Source organism: Scyliorhinus torazame, chromosome 2 (genome assembly GCF_047496885.1).
Source record: "Scyliorhinus torazame isolate Kashiwa2021f chromosome 2, sScyTor2.1, whole genome shotgun sequence".
Lineage (NCBI taxonomy): Eukaryota > Metazoa > Chordata > Chondrichthyes > Carcharhiniformes > Scyliorhinidae > Scyliorhinus > Scyliorhinus torazame.
The window spans coordinates 8,781,570-8,804,831 of record NC_092708.1 but is presented as its reverse complement, the minus strand read 5'-3'; positions in this window follow the sequence as shown (position 1 = coordinate 8,804,831).

Here is a 23,262-nt window from a genome sequence, read left to right as displayed (position 1 = left end):
ATGTCCTTACTCCGTTCACTGATATTAAACTGACCGCTCTGTAGTTACTCGGAATGTCCTTACTCCCTTTCACTGATATTAAACTGACCGCTCTGTAGTTACTCGGAATGTCCTTACTCTCTTTCACTGATATTAAACTGACCGCTCTGTAGTTACTCGGAATGTCCTTACTCCGTTCACTGATATTAAACTGACCGCTCTGTAGTTACTCGGAATGTCCTTACTGCATTCACTGATATTAAACTGACCGCTCTGTAGTTACTCGGAATGTCCTTACTCCGTTCACTGATATTAAACTGACCGCTCTGTAGTTACTCGGACGGTCCTTACTCCGTTCACTGATATTAAACTGACCGCTCTGTAGTTACTCGGAATGTCCTTACTCCCTTTCACTGATATTAAACTGACCGCTCTGTAGTTACTCGGAATGTCCTTACTCCGCTCACTGATATTAAACTGACTGCTCTGTAGTTACTCGGAATGTCCTTACTCCGTTCACTGATATTAAACTGACCGCTCTGTAGTTACTCGGAATGTCCTTACTCCGTTCACTGATATTAAACTGACCGCTCTGTAGTTACTCGGAATGTCCTTACTCCGTTCACTGATATTAAACTGACCGCTCTGTAGTTACTCGGAATGTCCTGACTCCGTTCACTGATATTAAACTGACCGCTCTGTAGTTACTCGGAATGTCCTTACTCCCTTTAACTGATATTAAACTGACCGCTCTGTAGTTACTCGGAATGTCCTTACTCCCTTTCACTGATATTAAACTGACCGCTCTGTAGTTACTCGGAATGTCCTTACTCCCTTTCACTGATATTAAACTGACCGCTCTGTAGTTACTCGGAATGTCCTTACTCCCTTTCACTGATATTAAACTGACCGCTCTGTAGTTACTCGGAATGTCCTTACTCCCTTTCACTGATATTAAACTGACCGCTCTGTAGTTACTCGGAATGTCCTTACTCCCTTTCACTGATATTAAACTGACCGCTCTGTAGTTACTCGGAATGTCCTTACTCCGATCACTGATATTAAACTGACCGCTCTGTAGTTACTCGGAATGTCCTTACTCCCTTTCACTGATATTAAACTGACCGCTCTGTAGTTACTCGGTATGTCCTTACTCCCTTTCACTGATATTAAACAGACCCCTCTGTAGTTACTCGGAATGTCCTTACTCCGCTCACTGATATTAAACTGACCGCTCTGTAGTTACTCGGAATGTCCTTACTCCATTCACTGATATTAAACTGACCGCTCTGTAGTTACTCGGAATGTCCTTACTCCCTTTCACTGATATTAAACTGACCGCTCTGTAGTTACTCGGAATGTCCTTACTCCGCTCACTGATATTAAACTGACCGCTCTGTAGTTACTCGGAATGTCCTTACTCCGCTCACTGATATTAAACTGACCGCTCTGTAGTTACTCGGAATGTCCTTACTCCATTCACTGATATTAAACTGACCGCTCTGTAGTCACTCGGAATGTCCTTACTCCCTTTCACTGATATTAAACTGACCGCTCTGTAGTTACTCGGAATGTCCTTACTCCGTTCACTGATATTAAACTGACCGCTCTGTAGTTACTCGGACGGTCCTTACTCCGTTCACTGATATTCAACTGACCGCTCTGTAGTTACTCGGAGTGTCCTTACTCCCTTTCACTGATATTAAACTGACCGCTCTGTAGTTACTCGGAATGTCCTTACTCCGATCACTGATATTAAACTGACCGCTCTGTAGTTACTCGGAATGTCCTTACTCCGATCACTGATATTAAACTGACCGCTCTGTAGTTACTCGGAATGTCCTTACTCCGTTCACTGATATTAAACTGACCGCTCTGTAGTTACTCGGAATGTCCTTACTCCGTTCACTGATATTAAACTGACCGCTCTGTAGTTACTCGGAATGTCCTTACTCCCTTTCACTGATATTAAACTGACCGCTCTGTAGTTACTCGGAATGTCCTTACTCCATTCACTGATATTAAACTGACCGCTCTGTAGTTACTTGGAATGTCCTTACTCCGTTCACTGATATTAAACTGACCGCTCTGTAGTTACTCGGAATGTCCTTACTCCGTTCACTGATATTAAACTGACCGCTCTGTAGTTACTCGGAATGTCCTTACTCCGTTCACTGATATTAAACTGACCGCTCTGTAGTTACTCGGAATGTCCTTACTCCGTTCACTGATATTAAACAGACCCCTCTGTAGTTACTTGGAATGTCCTTACTCCCTTTCACTGATATTAAACTGACCGCTCTGTAGTTACTCGGAATGTCCTTACTCCGTTCACTGATATTAAACTGACCGCTCTGTAGTTACTCGGACGGTCCTTACTCCGTTCACTGATATTAAACTGACCGCTCTGTAGTTACTCGGAATGTCCTTACTCCGTTCACTGATATTAAACTGACCGCTCTGTAGTTACTCGGAATGTCCTTACTCCCTTTCACTGATATTAAACTGACCGCTCTGTAGTTACTCGGAATGTCCTTACTCCGTTCACTGATATTAAACTGACCGCTCTGTAGTTACTCGGAATGTCCTTACTCCGTTCACTGATATTAAACTGACCGCTCTGTAGTTACTCGGAATGTCCTTACTCCGTTCACTGATATTAAACTGACCGCTCTGTAGTTTCTCGGAATGTCCTTACTCCCTTTCACTGATATTAAACTGACCGCTCTGTAGTTACTCGGAATGTCCTTACTCCGTTCACTGATATTAAACTGACCGCTCTGTAGTTACTCGGAATGTCCTTACTCCGTTCACTGATATTAAACTGACCGCTCTGTAGTTACTCGGAATGTCCTTACTCCGTTCACTGATATTAAACTGACCGCTCTGTAGTTACTCGGACGGTCCTTACTCCGTTCACTGATATTAAACTGACCGCTCTGTAGTTACTCGGAATGTCCTTACTCCCTTTCACTGATATTAAACTGACCGCTCTGTAGTTACTCGGAATGTCCTTACTCCGTTCACTGATATTAAACTGACCGCTCTGTAGTTACTCGGAATGTCCTTACTCCCTTTCACTGATATTAAACTGACCGCTCTGTAGTTACTCGGAATGTCCTTACTCCGTTCACTGATATTAAACTGACCGCTCTGTAGTTACTCGGAATGTCCTTACTCCGTTCACTGATATTAAACTGACCGCTCTGTAGTTACTCGGAATGTCCATACTCCCTTTCACTGATATTAAACTGACCGCTCTGTAGTTACACGGAATGTCCATACACCCTTTCACTGATATTAAACTGACCGCTCTGTAGTTACTCGGAATGTCCTTACTCCGTTCACTGATATTAAACTGACCGCTCTGTAGTTACTCGGAATGTCCTTACTCTCTTTCACTGATATTAAACTGACCGCTCTGTAGTTACTCGGAATGTCCTTACTCCCTTTCACTGATATTAAACTGACCGCTCTGTAGTTACTCGGAATGTCCTTACTCCGTTCACTGATATTAAACTGACCGCTCTGTAGTTACTCGGAATGTCCTTACTCCGTTCACTGATATTAAACTGACCGCTCTGTAGTTACTCGGAATGTCCTTACTCCGTTCACTGATATTAAACTGACCGCTCTGTAGTTACTCGGAATGTCCTTACTCCGTTCACTGATATTAAACAGACCCCTCTGTAGTTACTTGGAATGTCCTTACTCCCTTTCACTGATATTAAACTGACCGCTCTGTAGTTACTCGGAATGTCCTTACTCCGTTCACTGATATTAAACTGACCGCTCTGTAGTTACTCGGACGGTCCTTACTCCGTTCACTGATATTAAACTGACCGCTCTGTAGTTACTCGGAATGTCCTTACTCCGTTCACTGATATTAAACTGACCGCTCTGTAGTTACTCGGAATGTCCTTACTCCCTTTCACTGATATTAAACTGACCGCTCTGTAGTTACTCGGAATGTCCTTACTCCGTTCACTGATATTAAACTGACCGCTCTGTAGTTACTCGGAATGTCCTTACTCCGTTCACTGATATTAAACTGACCGCTCTGTAGTTACTCGGAATGTCCTTACTCCGTTCACTGATATTAAACTGACCGCTCTGTAGTTTCTCGGAATGTCCTTACTCCCTTTCACTGATATTAAACTGACCGCTCTGTAGTTACTCGGAATGTCCTTACTCCGTTCACTGATATTAAACTGACCGCTCTGTAGTTACTCGGAATGTCCTTACTCCGTTCACTGATATTAAACTGACCGCTCTGTAGTTACTCGGAATGTCCTTACTCCGATCACTGATATTAAACTGACCGCTCTGTAGTTACTCGGAATGTCCTTACTCCGTTCACTGATATTAAACTGACCGCTCTGTAGTTACTCGGAATGTCCTTACTCCCTTTCACTGATATTAAACTGACCGCTCTGTAGTTACTCGGAATGTCCTTACTCCGTTCACTGATATTAAACTGACCGCTCTGTAGTTACTCGGAATGTCCTTACTCCGTTCACTGATATTAAACTGACCGCTCTGTAGTTACTCGGAATGTCCATACTCCCTTTCACTGATATTAAACTGACCGCTCTGTAGTTACTCGGAATGTCCATACTCCCTTTCACTGATATTAAACTGACCGCTCTGTAGTTACTCGGAATGTCCTTACTCCGTTCACTGATATTAAACTGACCGCTCTGTAGTTACTCGGAATGTCCTTACTCCGTTCACTGATATTAAACAGACCCCTCTGTAGTTACTTGGAATGTCCTTACTCCCTTTCACTGATATTAAACTGACCGCTCTGTAGTTACTCGGAATGTCCTTACTCCGTTCACTGATATTAAACTGACCGCTCTGTAGTTACTCGGACGGTCCTTACTCCGTTCACTGATATTAAACTGACCGCTCTGTAGTTACTCGGAATGTCCTTACTCCGTTCACTGATATTAAACTGACCGCTCTGTAGTTACTCGGAATGTCCTTACTCCCTTTCACTGATATTAAACTGACCGCTCTGTAGTTACTCGGAATGTCCTTACTCCGTTCACTGATATTAAACTGACCGCTCTGTAGTTACTCGGAATGTCCTTACTCCGTTCACTGATATTAAACTGACCGCTCTGTAGTTACTCGGAATGTCCTTACTCCGTTCACTGATATTAAACTGACCGCTCTGTAGTTTCTCGGAATGTCCTTACTCCCTTTCACTGATATTAAACTGACCGCTCTGTAGTTACTCGGAATGTCCTTACTCCGTTCACTGATATTAAACTGACCGCTCTGTAGTTACTCGGAATGTCCTTACTCCGTTCACTGATATTAAACTGACCGCTCTGTAGTTACTCGGAATGTCCTTACTCCGATCACTGATATTAAACTGACCGCTCTGTAGTTACTCGGAATGTCCTTACTCCGTTCACTGATATTAAACTGACCGCTCTGTAGTTACTCGGAATGTCCTTACTCCCTTTCACTGATATTAAACTGACCGCTCTGTAGTTACTCGGAATGTCCTTACTCCGTTCACTGATATTAAACTGACCGCTCTGTAGTTACTCGGAATGTCCTTACTCCGTTCACTGATATTAAACTGACCGCTCTGTAGTTACTCGGAATGTCCATACTCCCTTTCACTGATATTAAACTGACCGCTCTGTAGTTACTCGGAATGTCCATACTCCCTTTCACTGATATTAAACTGACCGCTCTGTAGTTACTCGGAATGTCCTTACTCCGTTCACTGATATTAAACTGACCGCTCTGTAGTTTCTCGGAATGTCCTTACTCCCTTTCACTGATATTAAACTGACCGCTCTGTAGTTACTCGGAATGTCCTTACTCCGTTCACTGATATTAAACTGACCGCTCTGTAGTTACTCGGAATGTCCTTACTCCGTTCACTGATATTAAACTGACCGCTCTGTAGTTACTCGGAATGTCCTTACTCCGATCACTGATATTAAACTGACCGCTCTGTAGTTACTCGGAATGTCCTTACTCCGTTCACTGATATTAAACTGACCGCTCTGTAGTTACTCGGAATGTCCTTACTCCCTTTCACTGATATTAAACTGACCGCTCTGTAGTTACTCGGAATGTCCTTACTCCGTTCACTGATATTAAACTGACCGCTCTGTAGTTACTCGGAATGTCCTTACTGCGTTCACTGATATTAAACTGACCGCTCTGTAGTTACTCGGAATGTCCATACTCCCTTTCACTGATATTAAACTGACCGCTCTGTAGTTACTCGGAATGTCCATACACCCTTTCACTGATATTAAACTGACCGCTCTGTAGTTACTCGGAATGTCCTTACTCCGTTCACTGATATTAAACTGACCGCTCTGTAGTTACTCGGAATGTCCTTACTCTCTTTCACTGATATTAAACTGACCGCTCTGTAGTTACTCGGAATGTCCTTACTCCCTTTCACTGATATTAAACTGACCGCTCTGTAGTTACTCGGAATGTCCTTACTCCGTTCACTGATATTAAACTGACCGCTCTGTAGTTACTCGGAATGTCCTTACTCCGTTCACTGATATTAAACTGACCGCTCTGTAGTTACTCGGAATGTCCTTACTCCGTTCACTGATATTAAACTGACCGCTCTGTAGTTACTCGGAATGTCCTTACTCCGTTCACTGATATAAAACTGACCGCTCTGTAGTTACTCGGAATGTCCTTACTCCGTTCACTGATATTAAACTGACCGCTCTGTAGTTACTCGGAATGTCCTTACTCCGTTCACTGATATTAAACTGACCGCTCTGTAGTTACTCGGAATGTCCTTACTCCGTTCACTGATATTAAACTGACCGCTCTGTAGTTACTCGGAATGTCCTTACTCCGTTCACTGATATTAAACTGACCGCTCTGTTGTTACTCGGAATGTCCTTACTCCGTTCACTGATATTAAACTGACCGCTCTGTAGTTACTCGGAATGTCCTTACTCCGTTCACTGATATTAAACTGACCGCTCTGTAGTTACTCGGAATGTCCTTACTCCGTTCACTGATATTAAACTGACCGCTCTGTAGTTACTCGGAATGTCCTTACTCCGTTCACTGATATTAAACTGACCGCTCTGTAGTTACTCGGAATGTCCTTACTCCGTTCACTGATATTAAACTGACCGCTCTGTAGTTCCTCGGAATGTCCTTACTCCGTTCACTTATAATAAACTGACCTCTCTGTAGTTACTCCGAATGTCCTTACTCCCTTTCACTGATATTAAACTGACCGCTCTGTTGTTACTCGGAATGTCCTTACTCCCTTTCACTGATATTACACTGACCGCTCTGTAGTTACTCGGAATGTCCTTACTCCGTTCACTGATATTAAACTGACCGCTCTGTAGTTACTCGGAATGTCCTTACTCCCTTTCACTGATATTAAACTATCCCGCTCTGTAGTTACTCGGAATGTCCTTACTCCGTTCACTGATATTAAACTGACCGTTCTGTAGTTACTCGGAATGTCCTTACTCCGTTCACTGATATTAAACTGACCGTTCTGTAGTTACTCGGAATGTCCTTACTCCGTTCACTGATATTAAACTGACCGCTCTGTAGTTACTCGGAATGTCCTTACTCCGTTCACTGATATTAAACTGACCGTTCTGTAGTTACTCGGAATGTCCTTACTCCGTTCACTGATATTAAACTGACCGCTCTGTAGTTACTCGGACGGTCCTTACTCCGTTCACTGATATTAAACTGACCGCTCTGTAGTTACTCGGAATGTCCTTACTCCCTTTCACTGATATTAAACTGACCGTTCTGTAGTTACTCGGAATGTCCTTACTCCGTTCACTGATATTAAACTGACCGCTCTGTAGTTACTCGGAATGTCCTTACTCCGTTCACTGATATTAAACTGACCGCTCTGTAGTTACTCGGAATGTCCTTACTCCATTCACTGATATTAAACTGACCGCTCTGTAGTTACTCGGAGTGTCCTTACTCCCTTTCACTGATATTAAACTGACCGTTCTGTAGTTACTCGGAATGTCCTTACTCCGTTCACTGATATTAAACTGACCGCTCTGTAGTTACTCGGAATGTCCTTACTCCGTTCACTGATATTAAACTGACCGCTCTGTAGTTACTCGGAATGTCCTTACTCCCTTTCACTGATATTAAACTGACCGCTCTGTAGTTACTCGGAATGTCCTTACTCCGTTCACTGATATTAAACTGACCGCTCTGTAGTTACTCGGACGGTCCTTACTCCGTTCACTGATATTAAACTGACCGCTCTGTAGTTACTCGGAATGTCCTTACTCCCTTTCACTGATATTAAACTTACCGCTCTGTAGTTACTCGGAATGTCCTTACTCCCTTTCACTGATATTAAACTGACCGCTCTGTAGTTACTCGGACGGTCCTTACTCCGTTCACTGATATAAAACTGACCGCTCTGTAGTTACTCGGAATGTCCTTACTCCCTTTCACTGATATTAAACTTACCGCTCTGTGGTTACTCGGAATGTCCTTACTCCGTTCACTGATATTAAACTGACCGCTCTGTAGTTACTCGGAATGTCCTTACTCCCTTTCACTGATATTAAACTGACCGCTCTGTAGTTACTCGGAATGTCCTTACTTCGTTCACTGATATTAAACTGACCGCTCTGTAGTTACTCGGAATGTCCTTACTCCATTCACTGATATTAAACTGACTGCTCTGTAGTTACTCGGAATGTCCTTACTCCATTTCACTGATATTAAACTGACCGCTCTGTAGTTACTCGGAATGTCCTTACTCCCTTTCACTGATATTAAACTGACCGCTCTGTAGTCACTCGGAATGTCCTTACTCCCTTTCACTGATATTAAACTGACCGCTCTGTAGTTACTCGGAATGTCCTTACTCCCTTTCAGTGATATTAAACTGACCGCTCTGTAGTTACTCGGAATGTCCTTACTCCGTTCACTGATATTAAACTGACCGCTCTGTAGTTACTCGGAATGTCCATACTCCGTTCACTGATATTAAACTGACCGCTCTGTAGTTACTCGGAATGTCCTTACTCCGCTCACTGATATTAAACTGACCGCTCTGTAGTACTTGGAATGTCCTTACTCCATTTCACTGATATTAAACTGACCGCTCTGTAGTTACTCGGACGGTCCTTACTCAGTTCACTGATATTAAACTGACCGCTCTGTAGTTACTCGGAATGTCCTTACTCCGTTCACTGATATTAAACTGACCGCTCTGTAGTTACTCGGAATGTCCTTACTCCGTTCACTGATATTAAACTGACCGCTCTGTAGTTACTCGGAATGTCCTTACTCCGTTCACTGATATTAAACTGACCGCTCTGTAGTTCCTCGGAATGTCCTTACTCCGTTCACTTATATTAAACTGACCTCTCTGTAGTTACTCCGAATGTCCTTACTCCCTTTCACTGATATTAAACTGACCGCTCTGTTGTTACTCGGAATGTCCTTACTCCCTTTCACTGATATTACACTGACCGCTCTGTAGTTACTCGGAATGTCCTTACTCCGTTCACTGATATTAAACTGACCGCTCTGTAGTTACTCGGAATGTCCTTACTCCCTTTCACTGATATTAAACTATCCCGCTCTGTAGTTACTCGGAATGTCCTTACTCCGTTCACTGATATTAAACTGACCGTTCTGTAGTTACTCGGAATGTCCTTACTCCGTTCGCTGATATTAAACTGACCGCTCTGTAGTTACTCGGAATGTCCTTACTCCGTTCACTGATATTAAACTGACCGCTCTGTAGTTACTCGGAATGTCCTTACTCCGTTCACTGATATTAAACTGACCGTTCTGTAGTTACTCGGAATGTCCTTACTCCGTTCACTGATATTAAACTGACCGCTCTGTAGTTACTCGGACGGTCCTTACTCCGTTCACTGATATTAAACTGACCGCTCTGTAGTTACTCGGAATGTCCTTACTCCCTTTCACTGATATTAAACTGACCGTTCTGTAGTTACTCGGAATGTCCTTACTCCGTTCACTGATATTAAACTGACCGCTCTGTAGTTACTCGGAATGTCCTTACTCCGTTCACTGATATTAAACTGACCGCTCTGTAGTTACTCGGAATGTCCTTACTCCATTCACTGATATTAAACTGACCGCTCTGTAGTTACTCGGAGTGTCCTTACTCCCTTTCACTGATATTAAACTGACCGTTCTGTAGTTACTCGGAATGTCCTTACTCCGTTCACTGATATTAAACTGACCGCTCTGTAGTTACTCGGAATGTCCTTACTCCGTTCACTGATATTAAACTGACCGCTCTGTAGTTACTCGGAATGTCCTTACTCCCTTTCACTGATATTAAACTGACCGCTCTGTAGTTACTCGGAATGTCCTTACTCCGTTCACTGATATTAAACTGACCGCTCTGTAGTTACTCGGACGGTCCTTACTCCGTTCACTGATATTAAACTGACCGCTCTGTAGTTACTCGGAATGTCCTTACTCCCTTTCACTGATATTAAACTTACCGCTCTGTAGTTACTCGGAATGTCCTTAATCCCTTTCACTGATATTAAACTGACCGCTCTGTAGTTACTCGGACGGTCCTTACTCCGTTCACTGATATTAAACTGACCGCTCTGTAGTTACTCGGAATGTCCTTACTCCCTTTCACTGATATTAAACTTACCGCTCTGTGGTTACTCGGAATGTCCTTACTCCGTTCACTGATATTAAACTGACCGCTCTGTAGTTACTCGGAATGTCCTTACTCCCTTTCACTGATATTAAACTGACCGCTCTGTAGTTACTCGGAATGTCCTTACTTCGTTCACTGATATTAAACTGACCGCTATGTAGTTACTCGGAATGTCCTTACTCCATTCACTGATATTAAACTGACTGCTCTGTAGTTACTCGGAATGTCCTTACTCCATTTCACTGATATTAAACTGACCGCTCTGTAGTTACTCGGAATGTCCTTACTCCCTTTCACTGATATTAAACTGACCGCTCTGTAGTCACTCGGAATGTCCTTACTCCCTTTCACTGATATTAAACTGACCGCTCTGTAGTTACTCGGAATGTCCTTACTCCCTTTCACTGATATTAAACTGACCGCTCTGTAGTTACTCGGAATGTCCTTACTCCGTTCACTGATATTAAACTGACCGCTCTGTAGTTACTCGGAATGTCCATACTCCGTTCACTGATATTAAACTGACCGCTCTGTAGTTACTCGGAATGTCCTTACTCCGTTCACTGATATTAAACTGACCGCTCTGTAGTTACTCGGAATGTCCTTACTCCGCTCACTGATATTAAACTGACCGCTCTGTAGTACTTGGAATGTCCTTACTCCATTTCACTGATATTAAACTGACCGCTCTGTAGTTACTCGGACGGTCCTTACTCAGTTCACTGATATTAAACTGACCGCTCTGTAGTTACTCGGAATGTCCTTACTCCCTTTCACTGATATTAAACTGACCGCTCTGTAGTTACTCGGAATGTCCTTACTCCATTCACTGATATTAAACTGACCGCTCTGTAGTTACTCGGAATGTCCTTACTCCGTTCACTGATATTAAACTGACCGCTCTGTAGTTACTCGGAATGTCCTTACTCCGTTCACTGATATTAAACTGACCGCTCTGTAGTTACTCGGAATGTCCTTACGCCGTTCACTGATATTAAACTGACCGCTCTGTAGTTACTCGGAATGTCCATACTCCGTTCACTGGTATTAAACTGACCGCTCTGTAGTTACTCGGAATGTCCTTACTCCGTTCACTGATATTAAACTGACCGCTCTGTAGTTACTCGGAATGTCCTTACTCCCTTTCACTGATATTAAACTGACCGCTCTGTTGTTACTCGGAATGTCCATACTCCCTTTCACTGATATTAAACTGACCGCTCTGTAGTTACTCGGAATGTCCTTACTCCCTTTCACTGATATTAAACTGACCGCTCTGTAGTTACTCGCCATGTCCTTACTCCGTTCACTGATATTAAACTGACCGCTCTGTAGTTACTCGGAATGTCCTTACTCCGTTCACTGATATTAAACTGACCGCTCTGTAGTTACTCGGAATGTCCTTACTCCGTTCACTGATATTAAACTGAGGGAGTGACCCTCTGACAGTATGGCATTCCCTCAGTACTGACGATCTGACAGTGCAGCACTCCCTCAGTGCTGACACTCTGACAGTGCACCACTCCCTCAGTACTGATCCTCTGACAGTGCAGCACTCCCTCAGCACTGACCCTCTGACAGTGCAGCATTCCCTCAGTACAGACCCTCTGACGGTGCAGCACTCCCTCAGTACTGACCCTCTCACAGAGCAGCAATCCCTCAGTACTGACCCTCTGACAGTGCAGCACTCCCTCAGTACTGACCCTCTGACAGTGCAGCACTCCCTCAGTACTGACCCTCTGACAGTGCGGCACTCCCTCAGAACTGACGTTCTGACAGTGCAGCACTCTCTCAGTACTGACCATCTGACAGTGCAGCACTCCCTCAGTGCTGACACTCTGACAGTGCAGCACTCCCACAGTACTGACCCTCTGACAGTGCAGAACTCCCTCAGTACAGACACTCTGACTGTGCAGCACTCCCACAGTACTGACCCTCTGACAGTGCAGCACTCCATGAGTACTGACACTCTGACAGTGCAGCACTCCCTCAGTGCTGACCCTCTGACGGTGCAGCACTCCCTCAGTTCTGACCCTCTGACAGTGCAGCACTCCCTCAGTACTGACCCTCTGACAGTGCAGCACTCGCTCAGTATTCACTCTCTGACAGTGCAGCACTCCCTCAGTACTGATCCTCTGACAGTGCGGTGCTCCCTCAGTACAGACCCTCTGACAGTGCAGCACTCCCTCAGTACTGACCCTCTAACAGTGCAGCACTCCCTCAGTACTGACCCTCGGACAGTGCAGCACTCCCTCAGCGCTGACCCTCTGACAGTGCAGCACTACCTCAGTACTGACCCTCTGACAGTGCAGCAATCCCTCAGTACTGACCCTCTGACAGTGCGGCACTCCCTCAGTCCTGACCCTCTGACAGTGCAGCACTCCCTCAGTACTGACCCTCTGACAGTGCAGCACTCCCTCAGTACTGACCCTCTGACACCGCGGCACTCCCTCAATACTGACCATCTGACAGTGCAGCACTCCCTCAGTACTCACACTCTGACAGTGCAGCACTCCCTCAGTACTGACCCTCTGACAGTGCAGCACTCCCTCAGTACTGACCCTCTGACAGTGCGGCACTCCCTCAGAACTGACGTTCTGACAGTGCAGCACTCTCTCAGTACTGACCATCTGACAGTGCAGCACTCCCTCAGTGCTGACACTCTGACAGTGCAGCACTCCCACAGTACTGACCCTCTGACAGTGCAGCACTCCCTCAGTACAGACACTCTGACTGTGCAGCACTCCCTCAGTACTGTACTTCTGACGGAGCAACACTCCCTCAGTACTGACCCTCTGACAGTGCAGCACTCCATGAGTACTGACACTCTGACAGTGCAGCACTCCCTCAGTGCTGACCCTCTGACGGTGCAGCACTCCCTCAGTACTGACCCTCTGGCAGTGCAGCACTCCCTCAGTACTGATCCTTTGACAGTGCGGTGCTCCCTTAGTACAGACCCTCTGACAGTGCAGCACTCCCTCAGTACTGACCCTCTAACAGTGCAGCACTCCCTCAGTACTGACCCTCTGACAGAGCGGCACTCCCTCAGTACTGACCTCGGACAGTGCAGCACTCCCTCAGCGCTGACCCTCTGACAGTGCAGCACTCCCTCAGTACTGGCCCTCTGACAGTGCAGCAATCCCTAAGTACTGACCCTCTGACAGTGCGGCACTCCCTCAGTACTGACCCTCTGTCAGTGCAGCACTCCCTCAGTCCTGACCCTCTGACAGTGCAGCACTCCCTCAGTACTGACCCTCTGACAGTGCAGCACTCCCTCAGTACTGACCCTCTGACAGTGCAGCAATCCCTAAGTACTGACCCTCTGACAGTGCGGCACTCCCTCAATCCTGACCCTCTGACAGTGCAGCACTCCCTCAGTACTGACCCTCTGACAGTGCGGCACTCCCTCAGTACTGACCCTCTGACAGTGCGGCACTCCCTCAGTCCTGACCCTCTGACAGTGCAGCACTCCCTCAGTACTGACCCTCTGACAGTGCAGCACTCCCTCAGTACTGACCCTCTGACAGTGCAGCACTCATTCAATACTGACCCTCTGACAGTGCAGCACTCCCTCAGTGCTGACCCTCTGACAGTGCAGCACTCCCTCAGTACTGTTCCTCTGACAGTGCGGTGCTCCCTCAGTACTGACACTCTGACAGTGCAGCACTCCCTCAGTCCTGACCCTCTGACAGTGCAGAAATCCCTCAGCGCTGACCCTCTGACTGTGCAGCACTCCATCAGTGCTGACCCTCTGACAGTGCGGCACTCCCTCAGTACTGACCCTCTGACTGTGCAGCACTCCCTCTGTACTGCACCTTTGACAGTGCAGCACTCCCTCAGTACTGATCCTCTGACAGTGCAGCACTCCCTCAGTACTGACCTTCTGACACTGCGGCACTCCCTCAGTGCTGACCCTCTGACAGTGCAGCACTCCCTCAATACTGGCCCTCTGACAGTGCAGCACTCCCTCAGTACTGACCTTCTGACACTGCGGCACTCCCTCAGTGCTGACCCTCTGACAGTGCAGCACTCCCTCTGTACTGACCCTCTGACAGTGCGGCACTCCCTCAGTACTGACAATCTGACAGTGCAGCACTCCCTCTGTACTGATCCTCTGACATTGCGGCACTCCCTCAGTGCTGACCATAGAACATAGAACATAGAAAATACAGCACAGAACAGGCCCTTCGGCCCACGATGTTGTGCCGAACCTTTGTCCTACATTAATCATAGATTATCATTGAATTTACAGTGCAGAAGGAGGCCATTCGGCCCTTTGAGTCTGCACCAGCTCTTGGAAAGAGCACCCTACCCAAACTCAACACCTCCACCCAACACCAAGGGCAATTTGGACATTAAGGGCAATTTATCATTGGCCAATTCACCTAACCCGCACATCTTTGGACTGTGGGAGGAAACCGGAGCACCCGGAGGAAACCCACGCAGACACGGGGAGGACGTGCAGACTCCGCACAGACAATGATCCAAGCCGGAATCGAACCTGGGACCATGGATCTGTGAAGCAATTGTGCTATTCTCAATGCTACCGTGCTGCCCTTAAGAACAAATAAATCTACACTATATCATTTTCCCGTACTCCATGTACCTATCCAACAGCTGCTTGAAGGTCCCTAATGTTTCCGACTCAACTACTTCCACAGGCAGTGCATTCCATGCCCCCACTACTCTCTGGGTAAAGAACCTACCTCTGATATCCCTCCTATATCTTCCACCTTTCACCTTAAATTTATGTCCCCTTGTAATGGTGTGTTCCACCTGGGGAAAAAGTCGCTGACTGTCTACTCTATCTATTCCCCTGATCATCTTATAAATCTCTATCAAGTCGCCCCTCATCCTTCTCCGCTCTAATGAGAAAAGGCCTAGCACCCTCAACCTTTCCTCGTAAGACCTACTCTCCATTCCAGGCAACATCCTGGTAAATCTTCTTTGCACCTTTTCCAGAGCTTCCACATCCTTCCTAAAATGAGGCGACCAGAACTGTACACAGTACTCCAAATGTGGCCTTACCAAAGTTTTGTACAGCTGCATCATCACCTCACGGCTCTTAAATTCAATCCCTCTGTTAATGAACGCGAGCACACCATAGGCCTTCTTCACAGCTCTATCCACTTGAGTGATATCCCTCTATCCCTTAATACTGACCCTCTGACAGTTCAGCACTCCCTCAGTGCTGGCCCTCTGACAGGGCAGCACTCCCTCAGTATTGACCCTCTGACAGTGCGGTACTCCCTCAGTATTGACCCTCTGACAGTGCTGCACTCCCTCAGTTCTGACCCTCTGACAGTGCAGCACTCCCTCAGTACTGACCCTCTGACAGTGCAGCACACCCTCAGTATTCACTCTCTGACAGTGCAGCACTCCCTCAGTACTGATCCTCTGACAGTGCGGTGCTCCCTCAGTACAGACCCTCCGACAGTGCAGCACTCCCTCAGTACTGACCCTCTAACAGTGCAGCACTCACTCAGTAATGACCCTCGGACAGTGCAGCGCTCCCTCAGCGCTGACCCTCTGACAGTGCAGCACTCCCTCAGTACTGGCCCTCTGACAGTGCAGCAATCCCGAAGTACTGACCCTCTGACAGTGCGGCACTCCCTCAGTCCTGACCCTCTGACAGTGCAGCACTCCCTCAGTACTGACCCTCTGACAGTGCAGCACTCCCTCAGTACTGACCCTCTGACACTGCGGCACTCCCTCAATACTGACCATCTGACAGTGCAGCACTCTCTCAGTACTTCCCCTTTTACAGTGCAGCACTCCCTTAATACTGACCCTCTGACAGTTCAGCACTCCCTCAGTGCTGACCCTCTGACAGTGCGGTACTCCCTCAGTACTGACCCTCTGACAGTGCGGCACTCCCTCAGTCCTGACCCTCTGACAGTGCAGCACACCCTCAGTACTGGCCCTCTGACAGTGCAGCACTCCCTCAGTACTGACCCTCTGACAGTGCAGCACTCCCTCAGTACTGATCCTCTGACACTGCGGCATACCCTCACGACTGACCCTCTGACAGTGCAGCACTCCCTCAGTACAGACCCTCTGACAGTGCAGCACTCCCTCTGTACTGAATCTCTGACAGTGCAGCTCTCCCTCACTACTGATCCTCTGACAGTGCTGTGCTCCCTCAATACAGACCCTCTGACAGTGCAGCACTCCCTCAGTACTGTCCCTCTGACTGAGCAGCAATCCCTCAGTACTGACCCTCTGACTGTGCAGCACTCCCTCTGTACTGCCCCTTTGACAGTGCAGCACTCCCTCAGTACTGACCCTCTGACAGTGCAGCACTCCCTCAGTACTGACCGTCTGACATTGCGGCACTCCCTCAGTGCTTACCCTCTGACAGTGCAGCACTCCCTCAGTACTGACCCTCTGACAGTGCAGCAATCCCTCAGTACTGACCCTCTGACAGTGCAGCACTCACTCAGTACTGACCCTCTGACACTGCGGCACTCCCTCAGTACTGACCCTCTGACAGTGCAGCACTCATTCAATACTGACCCTCTGACAGTGCAGCACTCCCTCAGTGCTGACCCTCTGACAGTGCAGCACTCCCTCAGTACTGTTCCTCTGACAGTGCGGTGCTCCCTCAGTCCTGACACTCTGACAGTGCAGCACTCCCTCAGTACTGACCCTCTGACAGTGCAGAAATCCCTCAGCGCTGACCCTCTGACTGTGCAGCACTCCATCAGTGCTGACCCTCTGACAGTGCGGCACTCCCTCAGTACTGACCCTCTGACTGTGCAGCACTCCCTCTGTACTGCACCTTTGACAGTGCAGCACTCCCTCAGTACTGATCCTCTGACAGTGCAGCACTCCCTCAGTACTGACCTTCTGACACTGCGGCACTCCCTCAGTGCTGACCCTCTGACAGTGCAGCACTCCCTCAATACTGGCCCTCTGACAGTGCAGCACTCCCTCAGTACTGACCTTCTGACACTGCGGCACTCCCTCAGTGCTGACCCTCTGACAGTGCAGCACTCCCTCTGTACTGACCCTCTGACAGTGCGGCACTCCCTCAGTACTGACAATCTGACAGTGCAGCACTCCCTCTGTACTGATCCTCTGACATTGCGGCACTCCCTCAGTGCTGACCATAGAACATAGAACATAGAAAATACAGCACAGAACAGGCCCTTCGGCCCACGATGTTGTGCCGAACCTTTGTCCTACATTAATCATAGATTATCATTGAATTTACAGTGCAGAAGGAGGCCATTCGGCCCTTTGAGTCTGCACCAGCTCTTGGAAAGAGCACCCTACCCAAACTCAACACCTCCACCCAACACCAAGGGCAATTTGGACATTAAGGGCAATTTATCATTGGCCAATTCACCTAACCCGCACATCTTTGGACTGTGGGAGGAAACCGGAGCACCCGGAGGAAACCCACGCAGACACGGGGAGGACGTGCAGACTCCGCACAGACAATGATCCAAGCCGGAATCGAACCTGGGACCATGGATCTGTGAAGCAATTGTGCTATTCTCAATGCTACCGTGCTGCCCTTAAGAACAAATAAATCTACACTATATCATTTTCCCGTACTCCATGTACCTATCCAACAGCTGCTTGAAGGTCCCTAATGTTTCCGACTCAACTACTTCCACAGGCAGTGCATTCCATGCCCCCACTACTCTCTGGGTAAAGAACCTACCTCTGATATCCCTCCTATATCTTCCACCTTTCACCTTAAATTTATGTCCCCTTGTAATGGTGTGTTCCACCTGGGGAAAAAGTCGCTGACTGTCTACTCTATCTATTCCCCTGATCATCTTATAAATCTCTATCAAGTCGCCCCTCATCCTTCTCCGCTCTAATGAGAAAAGGCCTAGCACCCTCAACCTTTCCTCGTAAGACCTACTCTCCATTCCAGGCAACATCCTGGTAAATCTTCTTTGCACCTTTTCCAGAGCTTCCACATCCTTCCTAAAATGAGGCGACCAGAACTGTACACAGTACTCCAAATGTGGCCTTACCAAAGTTTTGTACAGCTGCATCATCACCTCACGGCTCTTAAATTCAATCCCACTGTTAATGAACGCGAGCACACCATAGGCCTTCTTCACAGCTCTATCCACTTGAGTGATATCCCTCTATCCCTTAATACTGACCCTCTGACAGTTCAGCACTCCCTCAGTGCTGGCCCTCTGACAGGGCAGCACTCCCTCAGTATTGACCCTCTGACAGTGCGGTACTCCCTCAGTATTGACCCTCTGACAGTGCTGCACTCCCTCAGTTCTGACCCTCTGACAGTGCAGCACTCCCTCAGTACTGACCCTCTGACAGTGCAGCACACCCTCAGTATTCACTCTCTGACAGTGCAGCACTCCCTCAGTACTGATCCTCTGACAGTGCGGTGCTCCCTCAGTACAGACCCTCCGACAGTGCAGCACTCCCTCAGTACTGACCCTCTAACAGTGCAGCACTCACTCAGTAATGACCCTCGGACAGTGCAGCGCTCCCTCAGCGCTGACCCTCTGACAGTGCAGCACTCCCTCAGTACTGGCCCTCTGACAGTGCAGCAATCCCGAAGTACTGACCCTCTGACAGTGCGGCACTCCCTCAGTCCTGACCCTCTGACAGTGCAGCACTCCCTCAGTACTGACCCTCTGACAGTGCAGCACTCCCTCAGTACTGACCCTCTGACACTGCGGCACTCCCTCAATACTGACCATCTGACAGTGCAGCACTCTCTCAGTACTTCCCCTTTTACAGTGCAGCACTCCCTTAATACTGACCCTCTGACAGTTCAGCACTCCCTCAGTGCTGACCCTCTGACAGTGCGGTACTCCCTCAGTACTGACCCTCTGACAGTGCGGCACTCCCTCAGTCCTGACCCTCTGACAGTGCAGCACACCCTCAGTACTGGCCCTCTGACAGTGCAGCACTCCCTCAGTACTGACCCTCTGACAGTGCAGCACTCCCTCAGTACTGATCCTCTGACACTGCGGCATACCCTCACGACTGACCCTCTGACAGTGCAGCACTCCCTCAGTACAGACCCTCTGACAGTGCAGCACTCCCTCTGTACTGAATCTCTGACAGTGCAGCTCTCCCTCACTACTGATCCTCTGACAGTGCTGTGCTCCCTCAATACAGACCCTCTGACAGTGCAGCACTCCCTCAGTACTGTCCCTCTGACTGAGCAGCAATCCCTCAGTACTGACCCTCTGACTGTGCAGCACTCCCTCTGTACTGCCCCTTTGACAGTGCAGCACTCCCTCAGTACTGACCCTCTGACAGTGCAGCACTCCCTCAGTACTGACCGTCTGACATTGCGGCACTCCCTCAGTGCTTACCCTCTGACAGTGCAGCACTCCCTCAGTACTGACCCTCTGACAGTGCAGCAATCCCTCAGTACTGACCCTCTGACAGTGCAGCACTCACTCAGTACTGACCCTCTGACACTGCGGCACTCCCTCAGTACTGACCCTCTGACAGTGCAGCACTCCCTCAGTACTGACCCTCTGACAGTGCGGCACTCCTTCAGTACTGACCCTCTGACAGTGCGGCACTCCCTCAGCGCTGACCCTCTGACAGTGCAGCACTCCCTCAGCGCTGACCCTCTGATTGTGCAGCACTCTCTCTGTACTGACCCTCTGACAGTGCAGCACTCCCTCAGTACTGACCCTCTGACAGTGTGGCGCTCCCTCAGTACTGACGATCTGACAGTGCAGCACTCCCTCAGTGCTGACCCTCTGACAGTGCAGCACTCCCTCAGTACTGACCCTCTGACAGTGCAGCACTCCCTCAGCGCTGACCCTCTGATTGTGCAGCACTCCCTCAGTACTGAACCTCTGACAGTGCAGCACTCCCTCAGTACTGAACCTCTGACAGTGCGCCACTCCCTCAGTACTGACCTTCTGACAGTGCAGCACTCCCTCAGTACTGACCGTCTGACAGTGCAGCACTCCCTCAGTACGGACCCTCTGACAGTGCAGCACTCCCTCAGTACAGACCCTCTGACGGTGCAGCACTCCCTCAATACTGTCCCTCTGACAGAGCAGCAATCCCTCAGTACTGACCCTCTGACAGTGCAGCACTCCCTCAGTACTGACCCTCTGACAGTGCAGCACTCCCTCAGTACTGACCCTCTGACAGTGCGGCATTCCGTCAGTACTGACATTCTGACAGTGCAGCACTCCCTCAGTACTGACCATCTGACAGTGCAGCACTCCCTCAGTACTGACCCTCTGATAGTGCAGCACTCCCTCAGTGCTGACACTCTGACAGTGCAGCACTCCCTAAGTACTGACCCTCTGACAGTGCAGCACTCCCTCAGTACTGACCCTCTGACAGTGCAGCACTCCCTCAGTACTGACCTTCTGACAGTGCAGCACTCCCTCAGTATTGACCCTCTGACAGTGCGGCACTCCCTCAGAACTGACGATCTGACAGTGCAGCACTCCCTCAGTGCTGGCCCTCTGACGGTGCAGCACTCCCTCAGTTCTGACCCTCTGACAGTGCGGCACTCCCTCAGTACTGACCTCTGACAGTGCAGCACTCCCTCAGTATTCACTCTCTGACAGTGCAGCACTCCCTCAGAACTGTTCCTCTGACAGTGCGGTGCTCCCTCAGTACAGACCCTCTGACAGTGCAGAACTCCCTCAGTACTGATCCTCTGACAGTGCGGTGCTCCCTCAGTACTGACCCTCTAACAGTGCAGCACTCCCTCGGTACTGACCCTCGGACAGTGCAGAACTCCCTCTGCGCTCACCCTCTGACAGTGCAGCACTCCCTCAATACTGACCCTCTGACAGTGCAGCACTCCCTCAGTGCTGACCCTCTGACAGTGCAGCACTCCCTCAGTATTCATTCTCTGACAGTGCAGCACTCCCTCAGAACTGTTCCTCTGACAGTGCGGTGCTCCCTCAGTACAGACCCTCTGACAGTGCAGAACTCCCTCAGTGCTGACCCTCTGACAGTGCAGCACTCCCTCAGTACTGACCCTCTGACTGTGCAGCATTCCCTCTGTACTGCACCTTTGACAGTGCAGCACTCCCTCAGTACTGACCCTCTGACAGTGCAGCACTCCCTCAGTACTGACCTTCTGACACTGCGGCACTCCCTCAGTGCTGACCCTGTGACAGTGCAGCACTCCCTCAGTACTGGCCCTCTGACAGTGCAGCACTCCCTCAGTAATGACCTTCTGACACTGCGGCACTCCCTCAATGCTGACCCTCTGACAGTGCAGCACTCCCTCAGTACTGATCCTCTGACACTGCGGCATACCCTCACGACTGACCCTCTGACAGTGCAGCACTCCCTCAGTACAGACCCTCTGACAGTGCAGCACTCCCTCTGTACTGAATCTCTGACAGTGCAGCTCTCCCTCACTACTGATCCTCTGACAGTGCTGTGCTCCCTCAATACAGACCCTCTGACAGTGCAGCACTCCCTCAGCGCTGACCCTCTGACAGTGCAGCACTCCCTCAGTGCTGACCCTCTGACAGTGCAGCACTCCCTCAATACTGACCCTCTGACAGTGCAGCACTCCCTCAGCGCTGACCCTCTGATTGTGCAGCACTCTCTCTGTACTGCCCCTTTGACAGTGCAGCACTCCCTCAGTACTGACCATCTGACAGTGCAGCACTCCCTCAGTACTGACCGTCTGACATTGCGGCACTCCCTCAGTGCTTACCCTCTGACAGTGCAGCACTCCCTCAGTGCTGACCCTCTGACAGTGCAGCACTCCCTCAGTACTGACCCTCTGACAGTGCAGCAATCCCTCAGTACTGACCCTCTGACAGTGCGGCACTCCCTCAGCGCTGACCCTCTGACACTGCGGCACTCCCTCAGTACTGACCCTCTGACAGTGCAGCACTCACTCAGTACTGACCCTCTGACACTGCGGCACTCCCTCAGTACTGACCCTCTGACAGTGCAGCACTCCCTCAGTACTGACCCTCTGACAGTGTGGCGCTCCCTCAGTACTGACGATCTGATAGTGCAGCATTCCCTCAGTACTGACCCTCTGACAGTGCAGCACTCCCTCAGTGCTGACCCTCTGACAGTGCAGCACTCCCTCAATACTGACCCTCTGACAGTGCAGCACTCCCTCAGCGCTGACCCTCTGATTGTGCAGCACTCTCTCTGTACTGACCCTCTGACAGTGCAGCACTCCCTCAGTACTGACCCTCTGACAGTGCAGCACTCCCTCAGTACTGACCCTCTGACAGTGCAGCACTCCCTCAGTACTGACCCTCTGACAGTGCAGCACTCCCTCAGCGCTGACCCTCTGATTGTGCAGCACTCCCTCTGTACTGACCCTCTGACGGAGCAACACTCCCTCAGTACTGAACCTCTGACAATGCAGCACTCCCTCAGTACTGAACCTCTGACAGTGCGCCACTCCCTCAGTACTGACCCTCTGACAGTGCAGCACTCCCTCAGTACTGACCGTCTGACTGCAGCACTCCCTCAGTACGGACCCTCTGACAGTGCAGCACTCCCTCAGTACAGACCCTCTGACGGTGCAGCACTCCCTCAGTACTGTCCCTCTGACAGAGCAGCAATCCCTCAGTACTGACCCTCTGACAGTGCAGCACTCCCTCAGTACTGACCCTCTGACAGTGCAGCACTCCCTC